This window comes from Sus scrofa, chromosome 16 (genome assembly GCF_000003025.6).
Source record: "Sus scrofa isolate TJ Tabasco breed Duroc chromosome 16, Sscrofa11.1, whole genome shotgun sequence".
NCBI classification, from domain to species: domain Eukaryota; kingdom Metazoa; phylum Chordata; class Mammalia; order Artiodactyla; family Suidae; genus Sus; species Sus scrofa.
In genome coordinates, this window is record NC_010458.4 from 47,052,807 (window position 1) to 47,073,216 (window position 20,410).

At 38.7% G+C, this 20,410-nt stretch overlaps 1 long non-coding RNA gene across 1 annotated transcript in view; it reads right to left on the bottom strand.

Annotated features, from left to right (window-relative positions):
• The window catches only part of LOC102159961, a 141,825-nt gene continuing 121,893 nt past the window's right edge, over positions 479–20,410 (bottom strand). The window contains exons 3-5 of the long non-coding RNA XR_002339505.1: positions 19,985–20,148; positions 5,045–5,143; positions 479–574 (exon numbers count right to left, since the gene is read on the bottom strand). This is a non-coding gene — a long non-coding RNA (uncharacterized LOC102159961). The remainder of the gene's footprint in view (positions 575–5,044; positions 5,144–19,984; positions 20,149–20,410) is intronic.

Here is a 20,410-nt window from a genome sequence, read left to right on the forward strand (position 1 = left end):
GGGTTAACGATCCGGCGTTGCCATGAGCTGTGGTGTAGGTTGCAGACGCGGCTCGGATCCCGCGTTGCTGTGGCTCTGGCGTAGGCCTGGGGCTACAGCTCCGATTGGACCCCTAGCCTGGGAACCTCCATATGCCGCGGGAGTGGCCCAAGAAATAGCAAAAAGACAAAAAAATAAAATTAAATTAAATAAATAAATAAATTAATTTAAAAAAAAAAAAAAGATACATTATGGCTCAGGGATAATGAACCCAACTAGTATCCATGAGGATGTGGGTTCAACCCCTGGCCTCACTCAGTAGATTAAGGATCTGTCATTGCCATGAGCTGTGGTATAGGTCACAGACATGATCAGATCCAATGTTGCCATGGCTGTGGCATAGGCCAGCGGCTACAGCTCCAATTCAACCCCTAGCCTGGGAACTTCCATATGCCATGGGTGCATCCCTAAAAGAGACCCTCCCCCCCAAAAAAAGATTCATACATGTATTTTTATAACTCGATAGCTCATTTCTTTTTAATCACTGAATCATAGTCCACTGTAGGGATGTAACATAGTCTTCTCATCTGTTCACCTGTTGAAAGACATTTTGGTTATTTCCATTTTTGGTGCTTATGAATAAAACTGTGATAAACATTCATGTGCAGGTTTGTGTAACGCATAAGTTTTTAAATCAGTTGAGTAAATACCTACAAGCATGCTCATTATATCATATGACAAAACTACCATTAAATTTGCAAAAACCTGTTATTCTAGCTTCCAAAGTGGCTGAATAATTTTGCAGTGAATAAGAATTCCTATTGCTCTACATCCTTGTCAGCAACTGGTATTGCTAGTTTTTTGGATTTGGGCCATTCTAACAGGTGTGGAGTGATAGCTCACAATTGTTTTAATTTACAGTTTCCTAATAACAAATGATGTTCAGCATCTTTTCATTGGCTTATTTGACATCTGTACATCTTTTTAATGAAGTATCTCTTCAGATCTTTCTTCCATTTTTTAATTGGGTTGTTGTTAGAAAACTACTGTTGGGTTTTTGTATATTTTTTATACAAGTCCTATATAAGATGTGTGTTTTGTAACTATTTTCTTTCAGTCTATGGCTTGCTTTTTCATTCTTTTAATGGCATTTTTTCACAGAGCAGGATTATTGATTTTAATCAAGTTCTATTTATCATTTTTCATGGATTATGATTTTGGTGTTGTCTAAAAACTCTAACAAAACACAAGCCATCTAGATTTTCTCCAGTTTTCTTCTAGAAGTTTTATAGCTTTACACTTTACACTTAGGTCTATGACATATTTTGAGTTAATTTTGTGAATGGCATAAGATTTGTGTCTAGGTTCATGTTTTTGGATGTGGACATCCAACTGTTCCAACATCATTTCTTTAAAATATTATCCTTTTTCCATTAAATGGCCTTTGCTTCTTTGTTAAACATCAGTTGATTATATTTGTCTTGGTCTATTCCTGGGGTCTTCATGATCTGTGTCTATTCTTTAGTATTGTGCTATTTATTCCATACAATCTTTGGAAGCAGTTTGTCAATATTTAAAAAATAATTTGCTGGGATTTTGAATTTTTTTTTTTTTTTTTTTTTTTTTTTACTTTTTAGGGCTGCTCTTGTGGCATAAGGAAGTTACCAGGCTAAGAGCCGAATCAGGCCTGCAGATGCTGGCCTACACCACAGCCAGAACAACAGGGGATCCGAACGACATCTGCGACCTACACCACAGCTCATGACAACGCTGGATCCTAAACCCAATGAGTGAGGCCAGGGATTGAATCTGCATCTTCATGGAAACTAGCTAGGGTCATAACCTGCTGAGCCACAAAAAGAACTCAAAGATTTTTTTTAAAAACTATGGATCAACTTGGGAAAAACTCATGTCTTAACAATCTTCCAATCCATGAACACAGACTATCTCCAACAATATAGATTTTTTAATCAGTTTTATCATTTTCTGAATATAGCTCCTATACATATTTTGTTGGATTTAGATTTGGTATTTACTTTTATGCTACTGTAAATAGTAATTTTAATTTCTAATTCAAGTTATTCCTATGCATGTAGGAATGCAGGTAACTCAGAGTATTCCTAATTCTTCCTTCCCATCTCTTAAAGTGCTGTCATTCATTTCACTTATAATCACCCAATACATAGTTACTATTAATACTTTAAATAGATGAGTATTTTAGATGAATAAAGAAGAAATAAAAGATATTATCTTTACTCTTTTTCCAACACTTTTTCTCTTTATATAGATCTATGTTTCTGACCTATATCATTTTCCTTCTGCCTGAAGAACTTCTTTTAACATTTCCTGCAAAGAAGATTTAGTGCTCATAAATACCTTCACTCTTGATTATCAGAAAATGCCTTTATTTCTTCTTTACTTTAGAAGAATAGTTTCAGCATATATAAAATTCTAGGTTGGTGAGGTTTTTCCTTTAACACTCAATATATTTCATTCTACCTTCTTCTTGCTTACATGGTTACTGATGAGAAGTTCACTGTAATTCTTATCCTTGTTCCTCCACAAGTGAGGTGTCCTTTCTTTCAGCTTCTCTCAAAATTTTCTCTTTGTCTTTGGTGTTCTACAGTTTGAAAATGATTATGTTCCAGCAGGTATTCATTATGCTTAGTGTTTTCTGAGCTTCTTGGATCTATTCCTTGGCATCTTTCATTAACTTAGCAATTATTACTACAAATGTTTCTTTTGTTCTAACTTCTTCTGCATTCCAGTTATACATTCATCAAACTTTTGATATAGTACTTATGGTTCTTGGGTGATCAGTTCTGATCTTTGTGGGAGATTTTTCCCATTCTTTTTTCAATTTGAATTTCAGTTTGGGGAATTTCTACTGACCTATCTTCAAGCTCAATGATTCTTTGGTTGTGTCCAGTCTACTGATGAGCCCATTAAAAAACATTCTTAATCTCTGCTATAGTAATTTTTTATTTCTAGCATTTCCTTTGATTCTTTCCTAGAATTTCCATTTCTCTACTTACAATATCCACATGTTCTTGCATACTATCTATCTTTTCCATCAGAGCTCTTACCTTATAAATCATGGTTATTTTAAATTCTGTATCTGATAATTCCAAAATCTGTGCCACATCTAAGTCCGGTCCTGATGCTGGCTTTGTCTCTTCAGACTATTTTATCCTTGCCTTGGGAAGCTTTGTGGTCAGGTATGGGAAATAGGAAGTATTCTATAATTTTATGATTAAATCTCAGTCTTAGTGAACTTTTGTCTCTGGGCTTCTTCTAGCTTTCACCTGTCTTACATGAGAAAGGAAGACTAGAGGGTGCTGGAATTGGAGGAATGTTCTTACCCCACTGAGATAAGGTTCTGGCATTTTCCCTTTGGAGAGTAGGCCTTGGTTGGGAAACAGGCTCATGTCACATCACAAGGATTGCTTTCCCCTCCCCTGCCAAAGCCACAGAGTATATCTCCTGAATCTTCACCATGGGAACCTGGTAGGGTTCCTGAAGGTAAAACCCACAAAAGTATGAGAGCCTTCCTAAGATTGTAGTTCCTGAAATTCACTCTCAGACTAGCTCACACTCAGCCTCCAGCAATTCAACAAAATTACTACTTGATTTCCAAAATTACCAGCAGCTTCTACTCCAGATAAGAAGACTTAAGCTGTGGCCCTTTATATTCACCTATCTCTCCAGATTTTAGGGTAGTGATCTGCCACCCTGTGCAAATGCAACTTCATTTCTCTGCTAGGTCTCAGGAAAGTCATTAATATACAGTTTATTTCATTGTTTCTTATAAAAACAGAAGTTGTGACTTCAATCCAAATGGTTTTTAGAGCTGACACTGAAAGTCTAAAAATTTTCTTATTTTAATTAGAAAAATATTTTAAATAAGATTGGCAGGATGTGACCTGCTATACAGCACAGAAAACTTTACCTAATATTCTGTGATAATCTATGTGGGAAAAGAATCTGAAAGAGAATAGATGTGTGTATATGTATAACTGAATCACTTTGTTGTACAGCAGAAATTATCACAACCTTGTAAATTAACTATAGTTCAATAATACTTTTTAAAGAAGATGGGCAGGATATAGTCATTGTTAAAGCTGGATGATAGATTTATAGGGGTTCTTGATAAAATTCTCTACTTTTATGGAGTTCTCATCATGGCTCAGCCGAAACAAATCTAGCTAGTATCCATGAGGACGCAGGTTTGATCCCTGGCCTCGCTCAGTGGGTTAAGGATCTGGCATTGCCATGTGCTGTGGTGTACGCACACATGGCTTGGATCTGGGGTTGCTGTGGCTATGGCAGAGGCTGGCAGCTACAGCTTCGATTCAACCCCTAGCCTAGGAACTTCCTTTTAGGTAATGTACCTTTTAGGGTGGGTGCAGCCCTAAAAATACAAAAAACAAAAAACCTCTACTTTTAGATATACTCAAAGATTTCCATAACAAAAAAAATATTTTTAATAAAAATTATTGTTCAGTATCTGAAACAGGGTAGCTTTAATTAACAGGCACAAAGGAGAAAAAAACAGTCATAGTCAAAAGTATTTATTAAATATCTAATATGTTCCAAGGACTGTGCTAAGATAATTAGGATACAAGGAAGAAGACTTATTTCCTGTCCTCATGGAGCTGATTGCTTTTTGGGAATGGCTGGAATTAGTAACTATAAATTCGTTTTTTTGTTGACATACAGTTGATTTATATTGTTGTGTTAGTTTCCACTATATAGAAAAATGGTTCAGATATCCATACATATACATTCTTTTTATATTCTTTTCCATTATGGTTTATCACAGGATATTGACTCTATCTTCCTGTGCTATACAATAGGATTTTGTTGTTGATCCATTCTGTAAATAATTTGCACCTGCTAACCCCAAACTTCTAATCCATCCCTCTCCCATCCCTCTTCTCTCCTGGAAACCACAAGTCCATTCTCTGTGTCTGTAGTAATTATGAGTTAATTGTTATGCTAGGTTCCACAAAGCAGTTTTTTAATGGTGCTGTAGAAGCCAATAACAGAGAACAGAGAATCTAACCTGGTCTGGAAGGTAAGAGGAGGTCATCTCAAAGACCATCTGAAGAGATGTTGCAGGAGGAATTCCCATGCTGTGCATACCTTCTGGAGACCCAGCAGCCTGGATGGAAGATATAACCTGAAGTTGGTCAGACTGGACCCAAGAGCTGGCCTCCAAGGATTGAACATAATAACGATAATGTTAAAGGTAAAAAGAGTCAGAATATTTCAGAGGAAAACAACATTTCCCTAGGATGGAATCCCAGGTAACCTCCTGGAACTTCTGACTACCTGAATCTACATTGGATGACCAAGTGAGATTTTCACAACTCATTCTTACTTCCTGTATTAACTGTTTAATGAACCCTCCTTCCTTACCCATTCAAATTCTCTCTGCAGACCACTAAACTCTAGATTAACCTGTAGACTTTTTCCTGGAGTGATCCTACAGAGGAAAGATTGAGACTTCATGTTGGACAGAGATAAGGACATCAGAGCTAGGCAATGAGATAAGAAAAAAATTGAAGTTTTGGAGTTCTGCACTCATATATACCATACAAATGCAATTTACATGTTTCTTGTGTGTAACATTTTTCCCATCAAAAACAAAACTCATGCCACTTATCCGCTCTAATGTAGACTATTGCTAATTAAACAATTATGTCTATAGTAACATCTATCAATTTATTATATAGCTAATGGTATATATATAATATATATATAATTTATGGTATTAATTATTAAAATATAGATTGATATCAACATTTAGAGCACCATCTAAACTTCCCAAATTATTATTATCAATTTATGATTTTTCAAATAACAGCAATTAATTATCATTACTATGGTTAAATGATAATGATTTGCAACATAGTATCATATGTTTGTTCTAAATAATTAGAGAAGTGCTAATCTACTATGGTGAAGATAATAACACTAATAATGGAAGAGTAATGATTGCTAATCACTTCGTACTATTGGTATTAAAATGTCCAAATTATCAAAAATCAGGTGAAATGAAACCTAGTGAAGGCATATGGTAAAATAAGTAATTCATATTCAGCAACTGTTTCAAATCAGGATTCTAAGCCAGTGGTTTGCTACATTGGCTGCCCATTAGGAAAGAATGGGCACCTTTTTAAAAAAAATGATGACCAGGCCTCACCCCAGCCCTCCTCCTACCCACCCTCAACCCAGAGATACTCTGATTTAATCAGACCAGGTGCAGCCAAATTTTTTTTCCAAGTTCCCCAAGGACTCTAACATGCCAGAGTTGAGAACCACAGCTCTAGATGTTTGATTTTTATGCCTGAGAATAAAGATATATTTCCTCCTAGGGGCAAAATGGAATTCAGAAACCCACTTGCCCAGCCTCTGTCAATCAATGTTGTGTATAGAAGAGGAATGAGTTGTTAGTTTTAGTTGTCAGGGAATTTTCTTCATGGAAAAGAAATACATTAAAATACCAAATTACAGTATTTACATATTTCATGTTTTTTTCCAACTACGTTCCCATAGCAACTAAATCCATTTGCTCCCTACTTTCTTCTGAGTTATTTTCCACTGAGAGCCATGCTTTATTAGTGAGACAAACAGTTTGCCCTCTGAAATGACTGTTGTGCTGTTTACTATTTCTTTGCCAAGGAACTCAACTCTAGTTGGCATCTTCCACCCACCTATGCTACCCGAATTTGATAAAGTCAGCTGCACTGGCCTGGGCAGAGGTCGTGTCCCTGAGCACTTTCCTCAACCTGGAGCAGTCACTGGGTTTTTTCCAGCGGGTGAGTCAAAAAAAGTCAAGTGGGGAGGGAAGCTTCCCTTGGGGAACCTGGGACTCAGAAAGGACGCAAGGAAGAAGACCCATCCATTCCCAAACAGTGACCAATTCACCTAAATTAGCAGTGGGCAGAAGGTAACCCAGCTCCCTGGGAGCTCAGTAGGCTTGGTCAGGCAGGGTCACTGGTACACAGGCATCACGGCTTTGGAGATGGACACCCACTAGCAAGCAGAGAGAAAGTGAGTCCTCCTCCAGCCATGAAAAGATCACTGAATCCACAGAGAGAAGGCCCCAAAGAGGTGCCCAACACTGTGATTTCTTTGTGATGTCACCCAGACGACTTGGCAGACTGCAGGGCCTGTTTGTTTGTTTGAAACTATGACATTTCACTTGCCAATGGGCTTTCACTTTGCAAGGGCACAAGGATGCCAAAAAAGACTGCAGGAGGGAGGCACCAGGCCCAGTACTTCAGCGCAGCTCTCCTCGCTGACACTAACGCCTGAGGCCAGAATGGACCTGGGCGGCCAGCTGCAGGGGAGAGATGAGGGGCAGGAGAAATGGGGCAATGCCCTGAGATCACTTCTCATTTGCTGACTCAGAAGCTTCTCTCTGTGCAGCAGCACTAATGGAGAGGACTTGTTTCCTCCTCCCTCCCAGGCTCCAAATAAAAGCCAGAGTTGTGGTGTAACTGCCCCCCAGTGGCAGGGTGGGGGGTGGGGAGGGGTAGTTTTCTGGTAAGCCACACAGTTTCAGGCAGCAGCAACAGAAATCACCCTCAGCCAGAGGTTCCTCCCACTGGCAGGATCCAGGGGCCACTTATGTATGGCCGTGGGTTACAGTGCTTACTGCCAGGTTCCAGGGGTCCCAGGATGGTCCTTCAGGACTCTTTTCATCAACATCATTTATTCAAGAACAGCCCACTGTGTCAGTGAGGGTCCCAGCAAGAAACAGATGGCACTCCCAAGTTAGTTAATTTGGGAGAGTTTATTTAAGGGACTATTTACAAAGATTTGGACTGGGATACCCATAACATAACACGAGGTGGTGGGTTACCTCAGAGCTAGTAAGATCAGGGCACTGCCACCAAGTGTGGCCCAAACAGCAGAATCCAGAGTCAAAGCCACATGGAACTGACAGACAGCGGAGGCTTTCAGTGGAGGAAGGCTACCAGAATGACACTAGCACCCAGGGGGAGAGCCAAGGGAATGCATAGGCTTATTCTCCTCTCTCCCTTCCACCTGGCTCCAGATCTTCACTGCCAAACCTAACCGGAAGTTGGTAGCAAGGCAGCTCTTTGATCCAGTCCACACAGATCATCCTCCTGAGGAACAAAACAAGGTGAAGTTGGGGAAAGGGTCCAGGAGGGCAGATAAAGACATCAAGCACCCTCTCCAATGCCCTGGAGCTGCCATGGTGCCCAGTTACAGAGCTAGATTGGTTCCACCATTGCTAGAGCCTCTCAGATCCCCAGCATATCCCAAAACAGTGTCCAGGGGGTGGAAAAGAAACACTGAGAGTTTGCAATATGTTCAACCACGAAGAAGGCAGGCGGATGCCTGATTTACACAAGGACATAGAGGTGATACTGAGAACACAGACTCAGCACCCTAGCTATTCAGGGGTACACCCCAGACGAGTCACACTTCTGCTCTGTTCACGTTTCATGCTTTTCCTGCCCAAGAGGAAATCACGAAGACCCTGACATGCCCACTTCACATGGAACACTTGCCTGGTTACTTATTTAGAAAGAGAAATGTAAAGAGAAGCCCTGTTATTCTGAAGTTTGGTGTCATTTGCAGCATTAAATATAGACAGGCTTTTAGAGTCTGACAAGATGATACCTGATTATTGAAACTCCAGTGCCTAAGGAAAATCTGCAGGATTAGCAGTGCACATTCTGGAGGAGATGTTTGAAATTAAATGTACAGAGGATATGGAAGTAGCAAAAAGTGCTCTTCTGCTATCTTTGAGTGGAGGGAAGGGGAGCAATAATGGTAATAGCATCCATCCTACCTGATTCCTGAGATCTGCCCAACATTGTCTTTTGGCTTCTGCTTAAATTATAAGAAACCTAGAGACTAAATGCTATGCATGGCTCAAAAAAAGATGGTTTGACCAAATGTTAATGGTGATGGTGGGAAACAGCACAGCTTTTTTTTTAATTCAAGGTCATGTGAAATATTGATGGTGCATTCTCTACTAGAATTTATTCATAAAAATTCAAAATGTCCTGGATTTCAAAACCAAACCAAAAATTTACCAATCTGGTCAGAAGCAAACATGGGATGGAAATCAGATTCTAATTAATTTGGACTCTCCATGCTTTGCACTATGTTTATTCAGTATATTCAATTTTTCCTAACAATTTGCCAATCAGGCACCCCATGCACTGCTCCCTGGCCTAAGTGTCATTCTTCTTGGTAGTCCACAGCTGTGGTGACCATATTTTCCCAAATAAATATTAAAATTTACCACCTTGACACATGCTAACCTGAAAAACATACGGTCACCATGGCTATGATACACACAGAGGCACACTACGAGTAACAACATCCACAATAATGGCAAAAATAGCCTCTCAAAAGCCTCTCTTTAACCCATGAACCTGTTCTCCAAGAAACTTGATTCCTGTGATTAGCGTGGTTCAGCGTAAGTTCAGACAAATGGAGGCATTTGTCACTTCCCATGCACTTTCATCCCTTTGCCTCCTCAAATCCAACAACCACCCCTCTCCTGCCCCAAAACAACAGAGCACATGCACTGAACACAAATCAATTCCCTCCACTCTGCTCTCAAGCCATGGAATTTCTTTCTGCCGAGGTCTTTCTATACAAGCAACAGAGTTATTTTCAGGGTGGTAAACCTCTGTGCCCAGACAGCTGAGATCACGACTGTTCAGACAGGCCCCTTGGTCTTCCGTCTTTACTCTCTTTTCCACTATGACTGATGTTCACGTCTCCATAGCTATGATCTCCTTCCAAGAGTCAGATTAGAAACAGGAGGCACTTGGAGAACTACATGTCCTGTGTGGCTGCAGAATAGGTTCTGGGGAGGACAAAGAAGAGTGGACCCGATGGAGAGGGGGAAACTGATCATCCTCCACTCACTGGGGTGGGAGTTGGATACAAGCCCAAGGAGTTTTGCCATTTTTTCCATAGGTAATGGGGAGCTGTCACAAGTTTCCCAAGCAGGGGTGTGAATTAATCAAAGATAACTTTGATGGCAATGAGAAGGATGAAATTGAAGGGAGGGGGAGAGAAGACTGTCCCCTACAGAGGACAAGAGCTCAGCTCCAGCAGTGTCAGTAGAGAAGAAGATAAAATTAGAGACTATCAAGAAAGAATATTTCTCAGCATAGTCAAATACTGTAGAAAAGTTAAAGAAAATATAACATTTTTTGAATATAGCTCTTTGACCTTGTGGTTGGTGTTAAGAAACCTTAAAGGACAAAAACAAAAAAGGACCCTTTTCTCAGAAAACTTTCACTCTAATTGAAGAACCCAAAATGTCATTGAAAAGTTAAAGTATCTAGATAGAACACAATTTGGTGTCTGTGAAATATCTGCTAAATGGCGACGAAGATATTCTTCCATTTTTTTTTCCTTCCCACCTCTTCACACGTCCTTTCTTTCTACAGACCTGCTTTTTCCCAGATGACAAAAGGCTGCCACAAAAATCAATATTTGAGTTTATAAGCCCCCTTAACTTAAAGATATTTTTCTTTCTTTGGGTTAGTTTGGACCTCACTTACCATGTTAAGGGTTGGGTTTTATTGTAGTCTATTTTAAAGGTCATTCCACTGGGAAAAAAAGAAGATGGACTGGAGGCAGAAAAGAAAGTTAAGAGATTGCTGTATCCTTTTTCTGGTTATTTTTAGATGATATTCTATCTTCCAGGTGCCAGAAGATGAAGGTAAAATCTAACTCCACTGGAACAAAAACACAAATTTGCAACTACAAACCAAATCTTTTCCCAAAATCTCTAGGCTTAGGACTATGTGGTCAACTGAATTCTTGGAAGACATAGTTCCTCAAAGGTGATCGCAGGCTGATCCAAAAGGAGCTAATAAAGCTGTTGCTTAAATTATTTGTAAATAAGCACAAAATACAAAGGTGCTCAAGGTATCATATTAAACTATGAGATTGAGACTTCAAAGCACACAGGAACAACCAAAAAAGAAATAAATCTGTTTTTCTATTATAAAGCAACTCTCAAATATCATAAAATCCTCTCATAGTCTGTTTTCCACCGTGAGCCCCATTTCACTAAAATACCGCCCCCACCACCTCCAGCCACCTTTGTGGAAATGTTTTATATGTCAACAAAGGTGCAAACAGTAACCAGAGTAGACAAAGGGAAATTTAGTTCAGACTTACAGGTTTATATATAGAGTGGCCAGACATTCTCTTTCTTATTCTGCCCTTTGCACTTGCATTCTCTAGATCATGTGTCTAAATGCTATGCTGCAGGCTCAAATGCCTCTGAATACAATATATTACCTCCTGTTGAAACCACATTGTTCTCCCCTGGTTTTCTGGTAATTCCCACCCTCTATTACTACAGTAGTGTGGTGGGTTTTGCTTTCATTCCTCAGCTACATACACTAAATTCCATCCAGAGCCCTTATTCACCAGGCTCTTTTGGCATCTTGCCACGTGCGTCTGCATTCCTGTAAGGGTAACATCTTCATCCCTTTCCATTTCCCCTCTTTTCTATTTCCCATGGTTTTCTCTGTTTCTGTTCTTTGGCCAACCCTCCCTGCAGCTACATGTGTTTTCAAATCCTCCCTGTATTTTTAAATTACCCTGGTATTCTTAGCCTTTGGGCTTTCAGGACTTATTCAAACTCTCTCATCTTTCCTCTGCCGCCTTTCCAATTATTTCTGGGTCTCATTTTGCATGGTCTACCCATAGCTTCTTTTTAAGTAAAATTTACTTTCTAAACAGAGAGAGGCTATACCAGGATAGATGCTTTCTGAAACCTCTTCTTGAAGCACAGATTCAAAGTCTTCAAGATGAGTACTCCACCCATCCTTGTACTTCCAGTCTAGAGTTCTAGGAGCTCCCCTTGTCCTTCATGATAAAGACCACATGCCTCTATTACAAAATGTTCCCAGAATTGGGAAACTTATGCTAAGAGTAAGACTGTACCAATGGCAAGTTACTAGCATCTCTTCCTTGGCATCCTATGCTGCTTGCCTTCTCCATAATCTCATCCTCCTTCCCAAAAGAACTTTCTGAACCTTGCACCAGGCGCATATATACACCACACAGCCTCTCTGAAGAGCCTATTAATGAAAATTAACCAGCAATTATCCTACAATCCACAGGGCCCTTGCTGTTTTCTGATTGGTCCTGATGATCACTAGTCAGATATGTGAGTTCAGTTATTTAGGATTCATCTTCCTTCTCTCCTTTGTGAGCTAATGTGTCTTGATGAAAGCCCTCATTCAGTAGGGACAGTCTTGGCCTCTCTGTGAGCACAGTATAAAATGATATTGAGCTCCCATTTAGTTTTAGCTCAAAATCAGTTTTCTATGCCATGAAAAAAAATCGGACTCATGGATCATTCTGCTTTGCTTATAATAACAATGTTGTGGCCATATTCTAAGATATTTCTATCACAAAAAAAAGGACTATAGCATAAGTACATTCATAAGATGCCATTTTGAACCCATGCATTAAGTTGTCTTACTCTCTACATTCCCACTGCAATGGACAAAGAAAATTAAAATGAGTGTGAGGACATTTAGTGAATTCTGGAAAACAGGGGAAGTTGTGACTAATACTTGTCAAAAATTGTTGTGACTTCTTTTACTAGGAAAATATAAAATAACTAACTTGACTCAAGAGGAAGTAAGAAATATAAATAAGATCAAAAATACTAAAGATACCATCAAAGAATTGTCAAATTATAAAGGACTTTTAGCCTGGGAGGTTTTATAAACCTCCAAGGAGCAAGAAATTCTAATTCTATTTAATCTGTTAAAGAGACTAGAAAAAAAATCAAAATTTTCCAATTCAGTTTTAAAAACCATCTAGCATAACCTGGTACCAGAAACCTGGCAAATATTGCACAGAAATCTACAGACTAACAGCACTTAGTAATGTTCATGCAAATATATTGAGAAATATTAGCAAATCACATCAGTATTGTATTTTAAAAACAATAAGCCATTAAAGATGACTCCAGATTCTTTACTCTTCCTCTCATTTGGAGATGGAGACTAATTCCTTTCCATCTGAATCTGAATGAAACTTACCAACATGCTTGACAAAAAATCCAGCAGAAGTGACACTCTGAAACTTCTGTGGTTAGGTCATCAAGAATTTGTCAGTTTCTATGTCAGAAATCATTTGCTTTTGCAAGCTAGATAAGATTTAAGAAGTGTGACAACTCAAAAGTCACTGTGTCTTGAGAAGTTCTAGTGAGAAGGAAAGTTACTATATAATAACAGCCCACGTGGAACAAGAGAAAGAGGCCAAGGGGAACCCAAAAAGCTAACGCGTAAATGAAAAATCTATCTAGGAAGTGAATCCTTTGGCTCCAACTGTCCCAGCTGATTCCATGAGGATCAGAGATGGACCATTCAACCGAGCCCTTCCTCATTTCCTGATCCGTAAGACTGTGAGCAAAGTGAAGTTTTTGAGGCAGATTGTTTTGAAGCAATAAGACACCCAGGACAATAACCAAATAAGAGATCATTCCAGGAATATAAGGTTTTTCAACATGAGTAAATCATTCATATCAATAGATCAAAGAAGGAAGTTCCCACTGTGGCTCAGCAGTAACCACCCCATGAGGAGGTAGGTTCAATCCCTGTCCTCACTCAGTGGATTATGGATCCAGCATTGCCGTGAGCTGTGGTGTAGGTTGCAGACTCGGCTCAGATCTGGCATTGCTATGGCTGTGGTGTAGGGCAGCAGCTACAGCTCTGATTCAACCCCTCACCTGGGAACTTCCATATGCCATGGGTGTAGCCCTAAAAAGACAAAATAAATAAGTCAAAGAAGAAAAATTATAAGATCATGTAAAATGTGCTAAAATGATATCTGAAAAAATCAAAATATACTCTTAATTTTTTAAAAGAAGTCAGTAGAACATGAATATGTTAAGAATTGCTTAATGTAAGAGCTCCCTTGGTGGTGCAGCAGGTTAAGGATCCAGCATCGTCACTGCTGTGACTTGGGCTGCTGCTGTGGCACAGGTTCAATCCCTGGCCCAGGAACTTCCATATGCCATGGGCATAGCCCGAAAACAAAAAAGATTTCTTAGGCAGCTTAAAAAAGAGAAGTTCTCAATCTAATTACTAAATTTATATCTAAAGATATAAGAGTAAAACCATTCCATTAGAATGAGAAACAAGACAGGCATACACCTGTTATTTAACATCATTCTAGAAGTGCTTGGCAATTAAAATGGATACAAAAACAACATGGAAGTATAACTATTGAAAAAGAGGAGGTGAAAACATAATAATTTTTGGTGATTTGATTATCCCACTGAAAGACCTGGGAAAACAACTAGAAAACATCTAAAACTACTCCGTTTGGTAAAATAATGGAAGAAAACCACTCACAATAGGAGTAAAAGGTAATCGTAATGCTGAGGACTTAGGAATCAAGCAATATCAGGAGCCATATGAAGAAAACTATAAAACTTTTACTGAAAGAAAAGTTTACTAAAAGAAAACTTGGATAAATTTAAAGATATGCTGTGTTTCCAGATAAAATTACCCAACATTGTAGAGATTTCCACCAAATTTATCTGTAACTCAATGTAATTGCATTTAAAATCTGATAGGACATTTTTAAGTTGATAAAAGTATCATAAACCTAAAAGATAAACATGTAAGAAAACTCAGAATACATTTAGCAATATGGAACAGGTTGATTACAGTAAATCATGCAAGGCAGCACTTTGCACTTTGAAATGTTTGTATGTCTACAAGGTTATTGACACAGAAAGATAATCAGAAAATATTATGTTGAAAAAAATGGCAATATATTTAGTTTGAGCCCATTTGGATAAACTAAAGAAATAAGTAGAAAAATGAAGTATTTGTATGGCAAAATATCAATAGTTATTACTATCTCTAAGATATTATAGGTTTTTTTAATTTTTAAAAATTTTGTTTATATGACTTTTCTGATTTTTCTCCAATGAACATATTTTTGTGGCTTAAACCAAAAAATGTAGGCATGTTTCTTAAATATACCCACTGTCAACACTACATTCTTGAGTTTATCTAAGCCTTTGCTTGACTCTCATTGTATTCTGACCTAACTGCTTCTTGGAATAATGAATCATGATTTTACTATAAATGCGTAAAGCTGCACTTTCTTTTGTCTTCAAACTACCTTCAGTATATGTTCCTTACTCTTATTTTTCCGAGTTGTTACTCACCTGATTCATTCCCTTCGTGACACTGTAAATTTTTTATCACATCCCACTCCACCTTCATCTTTCCAGATTGAGAGCATTAAGTAGTCAGCCCATCCTCATAAAGAAGCACTCATTTGCTCCATCTCTGTTTTTACAGCATCATTAAAATGACCACATGGCCAGAACTGAGCAGTATATTCCCAATTTATTTTTCCCTTACTTCCACTGTATAAGAATTATTCCCCCAAATGTAAAATATCATCTTCAATGTAATTTATAAGAATATTTATTGAGCCAAATATGTGTATGGATTACTTCTGCACTAGCCACTGGGAAAACAAAATCTCTCCTTAGGTCAATTTCAGTGACAGCATTTATAATACTATAGCTTCTTACCCCCCAAATAGACATAGATTTGTCTAGACTGCACAGATGGATCTATATCCAAATTCACAAAGAAAGTCTTCTGTGAATCAATAAGTGCTATCCCAGTGTCATTTTTCTTGCTGTCAAAATGCCATGGTAAAGGAAAAAAGGTCCCAACTCAGCCTGTGTAAATTGTTAGTTTTTAGGCTCTTCTCAAATTACTCTGTGTTGCGTGGGGGCGGAGGGTACACTGCTCAGGCACATTGACACAGAATGTCTGAAATGCAGAGCCACCAGGAAGAGATGGAAAATCTCCTGCTTGGATGTGGATAAAAGAGCCTGCGAGCGCGGCGGAAAGAGGGCCAGACCAGGTGGTGGGCACAGACTGGAGGGCTGAGGAAAGGAGTTAAAGGACACAGCTTAGCTGCTAATCAAGCAGGCATATAAATGTAACAGCTCCTGTGTGGAGAGGAGTGCTAGCTGGTGGGACAGCTGTTAGCCACTTTGATTATCAGCAGGAGACCATTCGAACAGACCAGTGACAAGTTTGCAATTCTACATGCACCATTTAATGTCACAGGGGAGGAGGATCTTGATATCTCACTTTGCCGTCATTCCTTCTAACCCAAACTTCCACAGCCTCCCAATACAGTTCCATTCCTCTTCACTGAATCTTACACATGGGCATCAGAGTGATACGTTTAAACAAAGTTCCTAAGTTATCACCTTTATGGTTTATAAACCACTCCCCCCCCAAAAAAAAAAATATCTCCTGGTCCCTTCTGCAAGCCTTTTAGGATAGAGCAAAAATCCCATCACGGGACATATGAAGTCCTTCCAAACCAGGCTCAGCGTCCCGCACCGGAGACTCGCGTTTTCCCAACTCCTAAGTTTTCCCCTCGCCCTTGCCAACCATCCTTCTGCTCAGAGTCTTAGGCTTCCCACTTCTGCTTGTCCACCCACCCTTCTTTAAGATCCTCTCCTGGCAACCCCAACTGGGAACCAAATAATGAATTTTTTTTCACTTTTCCCTTTCTATTCTCAAAATTTCTTTGCGAATAAATCCCCCCATACAATAATAAAACAACAAGCACTTATGAAGCATTGAACCAAGAGAAAAGAGATTTATTATAACTCGAGAAACCCAGGGCAAGATATATAATCAGGCTTCCAGAGGAACTGGAAAGTGATCTGAAATTAAGGAAGATTGTACTCATCTTTCTCTCTCTCTCTCTCATTCGGCAATGCCTCTTCCTGGTTGCTGGCTACTACAATGGAGAGAGCTGTGAAGATTTTCTTTCCTGCACTCATCAATCACTCTATAAAACTGTATGATTCCATTTCTATTCCAGAATGTTGAGTGAATATTATTTCTGGGTGCTGATCATTATGTCCAAAGATAATTTTCAGAAAAAGAACAGAAGTAGATTATCTGTACTAGATAAGCATACCGTATTTCATCAAATCTAAGACTCTACTGATTGTGAGACACACCTCCATTTTTTCTGTTTTGTTTTATGGCTGTACCTGCAGCCTATGGAAGTTCCAGGGCCAGGAACTGAACCCGAGCTTCACCTGTGGCAATGCCAGATCCTTAACCCACTACGCCAGGCCAGGGATCAAACCTGTGCCTCCACAGTGACCCAAGCCTCTGCAGTCAGATTCTTAACCCACTACACCACAGCAGGAACTCCCACAACTCCATTTTATGTATCATCAAGAAAGAAAAAAATCTTTGTTAAGAAGCTATCAACTGTAAGACATGCTAATTTTTAGAGATGCTAACACATAAAACAATGGTTCCTGATGAAATAGTATATGTAGAAAATAAAGTATAAACTCCTCTTGTGTAGCACCTAAGATCTCAAAAATGGAGGTTGTTTACAGCATCTTCTAGGGAGTCAGCCAAAAATTACCAGCTAACTACTACTTAGACCCCAAATGGAGGAGCCAGCAGCTGGGGATCATACCACCAACTGTCAGAAGCTCATCTCAAAGATGTCATCAGTGAAAGTAAGTCAGTAATTAAAGGCCTGTTGGGTCAGGTCATGTACCCAGATAAGACCTGCAAAGAGCTTGTCACAGGTTTCTAACCTTGGAGCAGAAGAAATACTGCTCCAGTGTCTACTTGATCTCTGAAGCAACGCCACTCAGGAGTCCAGATGTTCAGGCAAAGGGTGACCCTACATTTCACCACCAAGGTAGACATTGCCCTCTATTTTCCTCCCCTGGGATGACCAACATGGTGGATCAGAACAATGATGACTATTGCCCATCCCAGCCTCTGCTGGCTGCTTCCAACACAGCCCAAAAATAGGATGTCAAAGCCAGCTGTCTAACTGAGGACCAGGAGGACAGCTACAGAACTCTTCACTGAGCCCAACTGCCTCCTTAAAATGGTTTTATTCGCTCTCAATATTGCTTCAAGGATCCATCCATGTTGCTGCATGTAGCTGTGGTTCATTCTTATTCCCTCCTGCATACTATTCTGCCACATGAATGCACCACAATACATTCACCTATTGTCCCATAAATGGCCATTTGATTTATTTCCTTTTTTTTTTTTTTTGTTATGAAGGAAAGTTCTATAAGCCATTATACCTGTCTGCTGGAGTACACGTGCAAATATTTCTCTAGAATATATATGTAGATGTGGAATTGCAGGGGTAAACTACATTCATATTCAGCCTCACACGATAACACCAGGATGTTCCAATTTCTATTCCCATAGGCGATATATGAGTTCCCATTACTTCAGACTTTACCAGCAACTTGAAATTGTCAGACTTCTTAATTTTTCCCCATCTAGTATAATGAAGGAAATAACATACAGTTTATCATCACTTTATAAAGCTTAAAAATAAACAATACTGAATAATAAATTGTATAGTTATATATATGTATATATATTTATGGTACATATATATTACTTATATATTTATAGATGCACTTTATATGTAAATATATATTGTGTTAGGCACAAAATCAGGATTTTAATTACATATAAAAAGAGCCAAGAGAACTGGAATTATTATATTTATATAATATATACAATGTACATATACTAAACATACAGTATATGTATTTTTACTATTCAAATAACACAGAGTAAAATAGTATTTTTGCTTTATCCTCTGTTCCCACAGCACCGAAACAATGGCTGAAAATACCTTTGAAATTATATTTTGTTTGTTCATTTTTTAGGGCCACATTCATGATATATGGAGGTTCCATATGGTTGTATCAGAGCCTTAGCCACTGCCCTACACCATAGCAATGCCAGATCTAAGCTGCATCTGTGACCTACACTGCAGCTTATGTTAACACCAGATCCTTAATACACTGAGTGAGGCCAGGGGTAAAACCTGTGTCTTCATGGATACTAGTTGGGTTCCTAACCCTCTGAACCACCATAACAGAAACTCCTGAAATTATATTCTTATATCTGCATCAGAAGGAAAAAAAAGTTCTTCCCTTCTAGCTCCAGATAGACAGAATCTCAGAGGAGGACTCTAATTGGTCAGGTTAGATCATGTGTTCACCCCTGAGCCAATCACTGTGTGGCCAGTAGTGTGACAGTGATTGGTCTATCTGTGTCCACCTGTGTGGCCTTAGGGATAGAATCTGTTGCCATGAAGTGTGGAGTGACGTGGAGCGGTATGAAATGGCAAAGCATGATGTAAACCTAATGTATTAATATCAACTTCTAAAGACTACATAAATAATAGGGATTCAAACCCATATCTGCATGACTCTGGGGCCTGGACCTTAACCATTTCAATTCTAGCTTTTGCTGGATTAAAGTGTTGTGCGTTCTTCTCTAGTATCATGCCAGGATTTTCTTATGGGCTGAGACCCTGTGTGATTTATCTTTGTCCCTCCAGCTCCTAGAAACACTACCTGGTACTTTTTAGATGTTCTATGGAATTCATTAAACCTCCAAACTACAGATTGCTTATTTGAACATATTCTTATATCAACCTGGATGTGACCATTTCTGAGACCAGCTGTGTGGATCTTGTGCTCAGAAGAGAACAGATGGGGATTTGAAGAGTGGGTGGAGGTGGAACATTTTAATTTCAAGAACACTTTAGCACCACAAAAATCAAAAGGGAAATAGAAATACTAGAAATGTTATACTCAAAGCAAAGTTGCCTGATGATCAAAAGTGAGCATAATAAGAGTAGCAAGGAGTAGCTAGTGTGTATTTTTCTTACTGAGAAAATGATGACTGTCTAGATTTGTTATTCCCATTACATCTTTTTGATAAACTCTGGGAAGAGAGGTGGGTTTGGGAGGGGCCAACAGAGACCTTTCCTATGACTGTACTATTATAACCAATATAACAAAAATGTGTTCATGAGATTACTTGCAAGTTTAAAAATAAATAATCACTGTCCAAATGCATGGTTTAAGTCTCTTGGCAATAATTACCCGTTTTCTGTCTCTTTCCACTTTTTCCAACTATGATGTGAAGGTATTGTTTGAGGAATGATATTTATCTTCTTTTCATTTGGGTCATTTTGGTTTTCACCTTTTTTTCTTCCGTATAAATATGTCTTTTCCTGGTACTTGTCTTTTATGTTCCTTTGTGAAGTCTAAAATAAACAAAAAATCATTTCTTGGTTAAGTATAATCTTCTTATTTCTCACTGTTCATTTTGTCTCACTTCGGAATGTTTCTAGTCTCCTCTGAACTTTGGATCTACATATTTAAACTTTTATTTTCATTTCAGTCTTTCAATCCTTTTGTTCTCCTTTCTTTGTTTCACACACAAAAAAAGTAGATTTCATTTTAAATGACTAACCATTGTATTGCTTCCCTGGCTTTCATAGCCATTAAGTTGAATATAGTCTATTA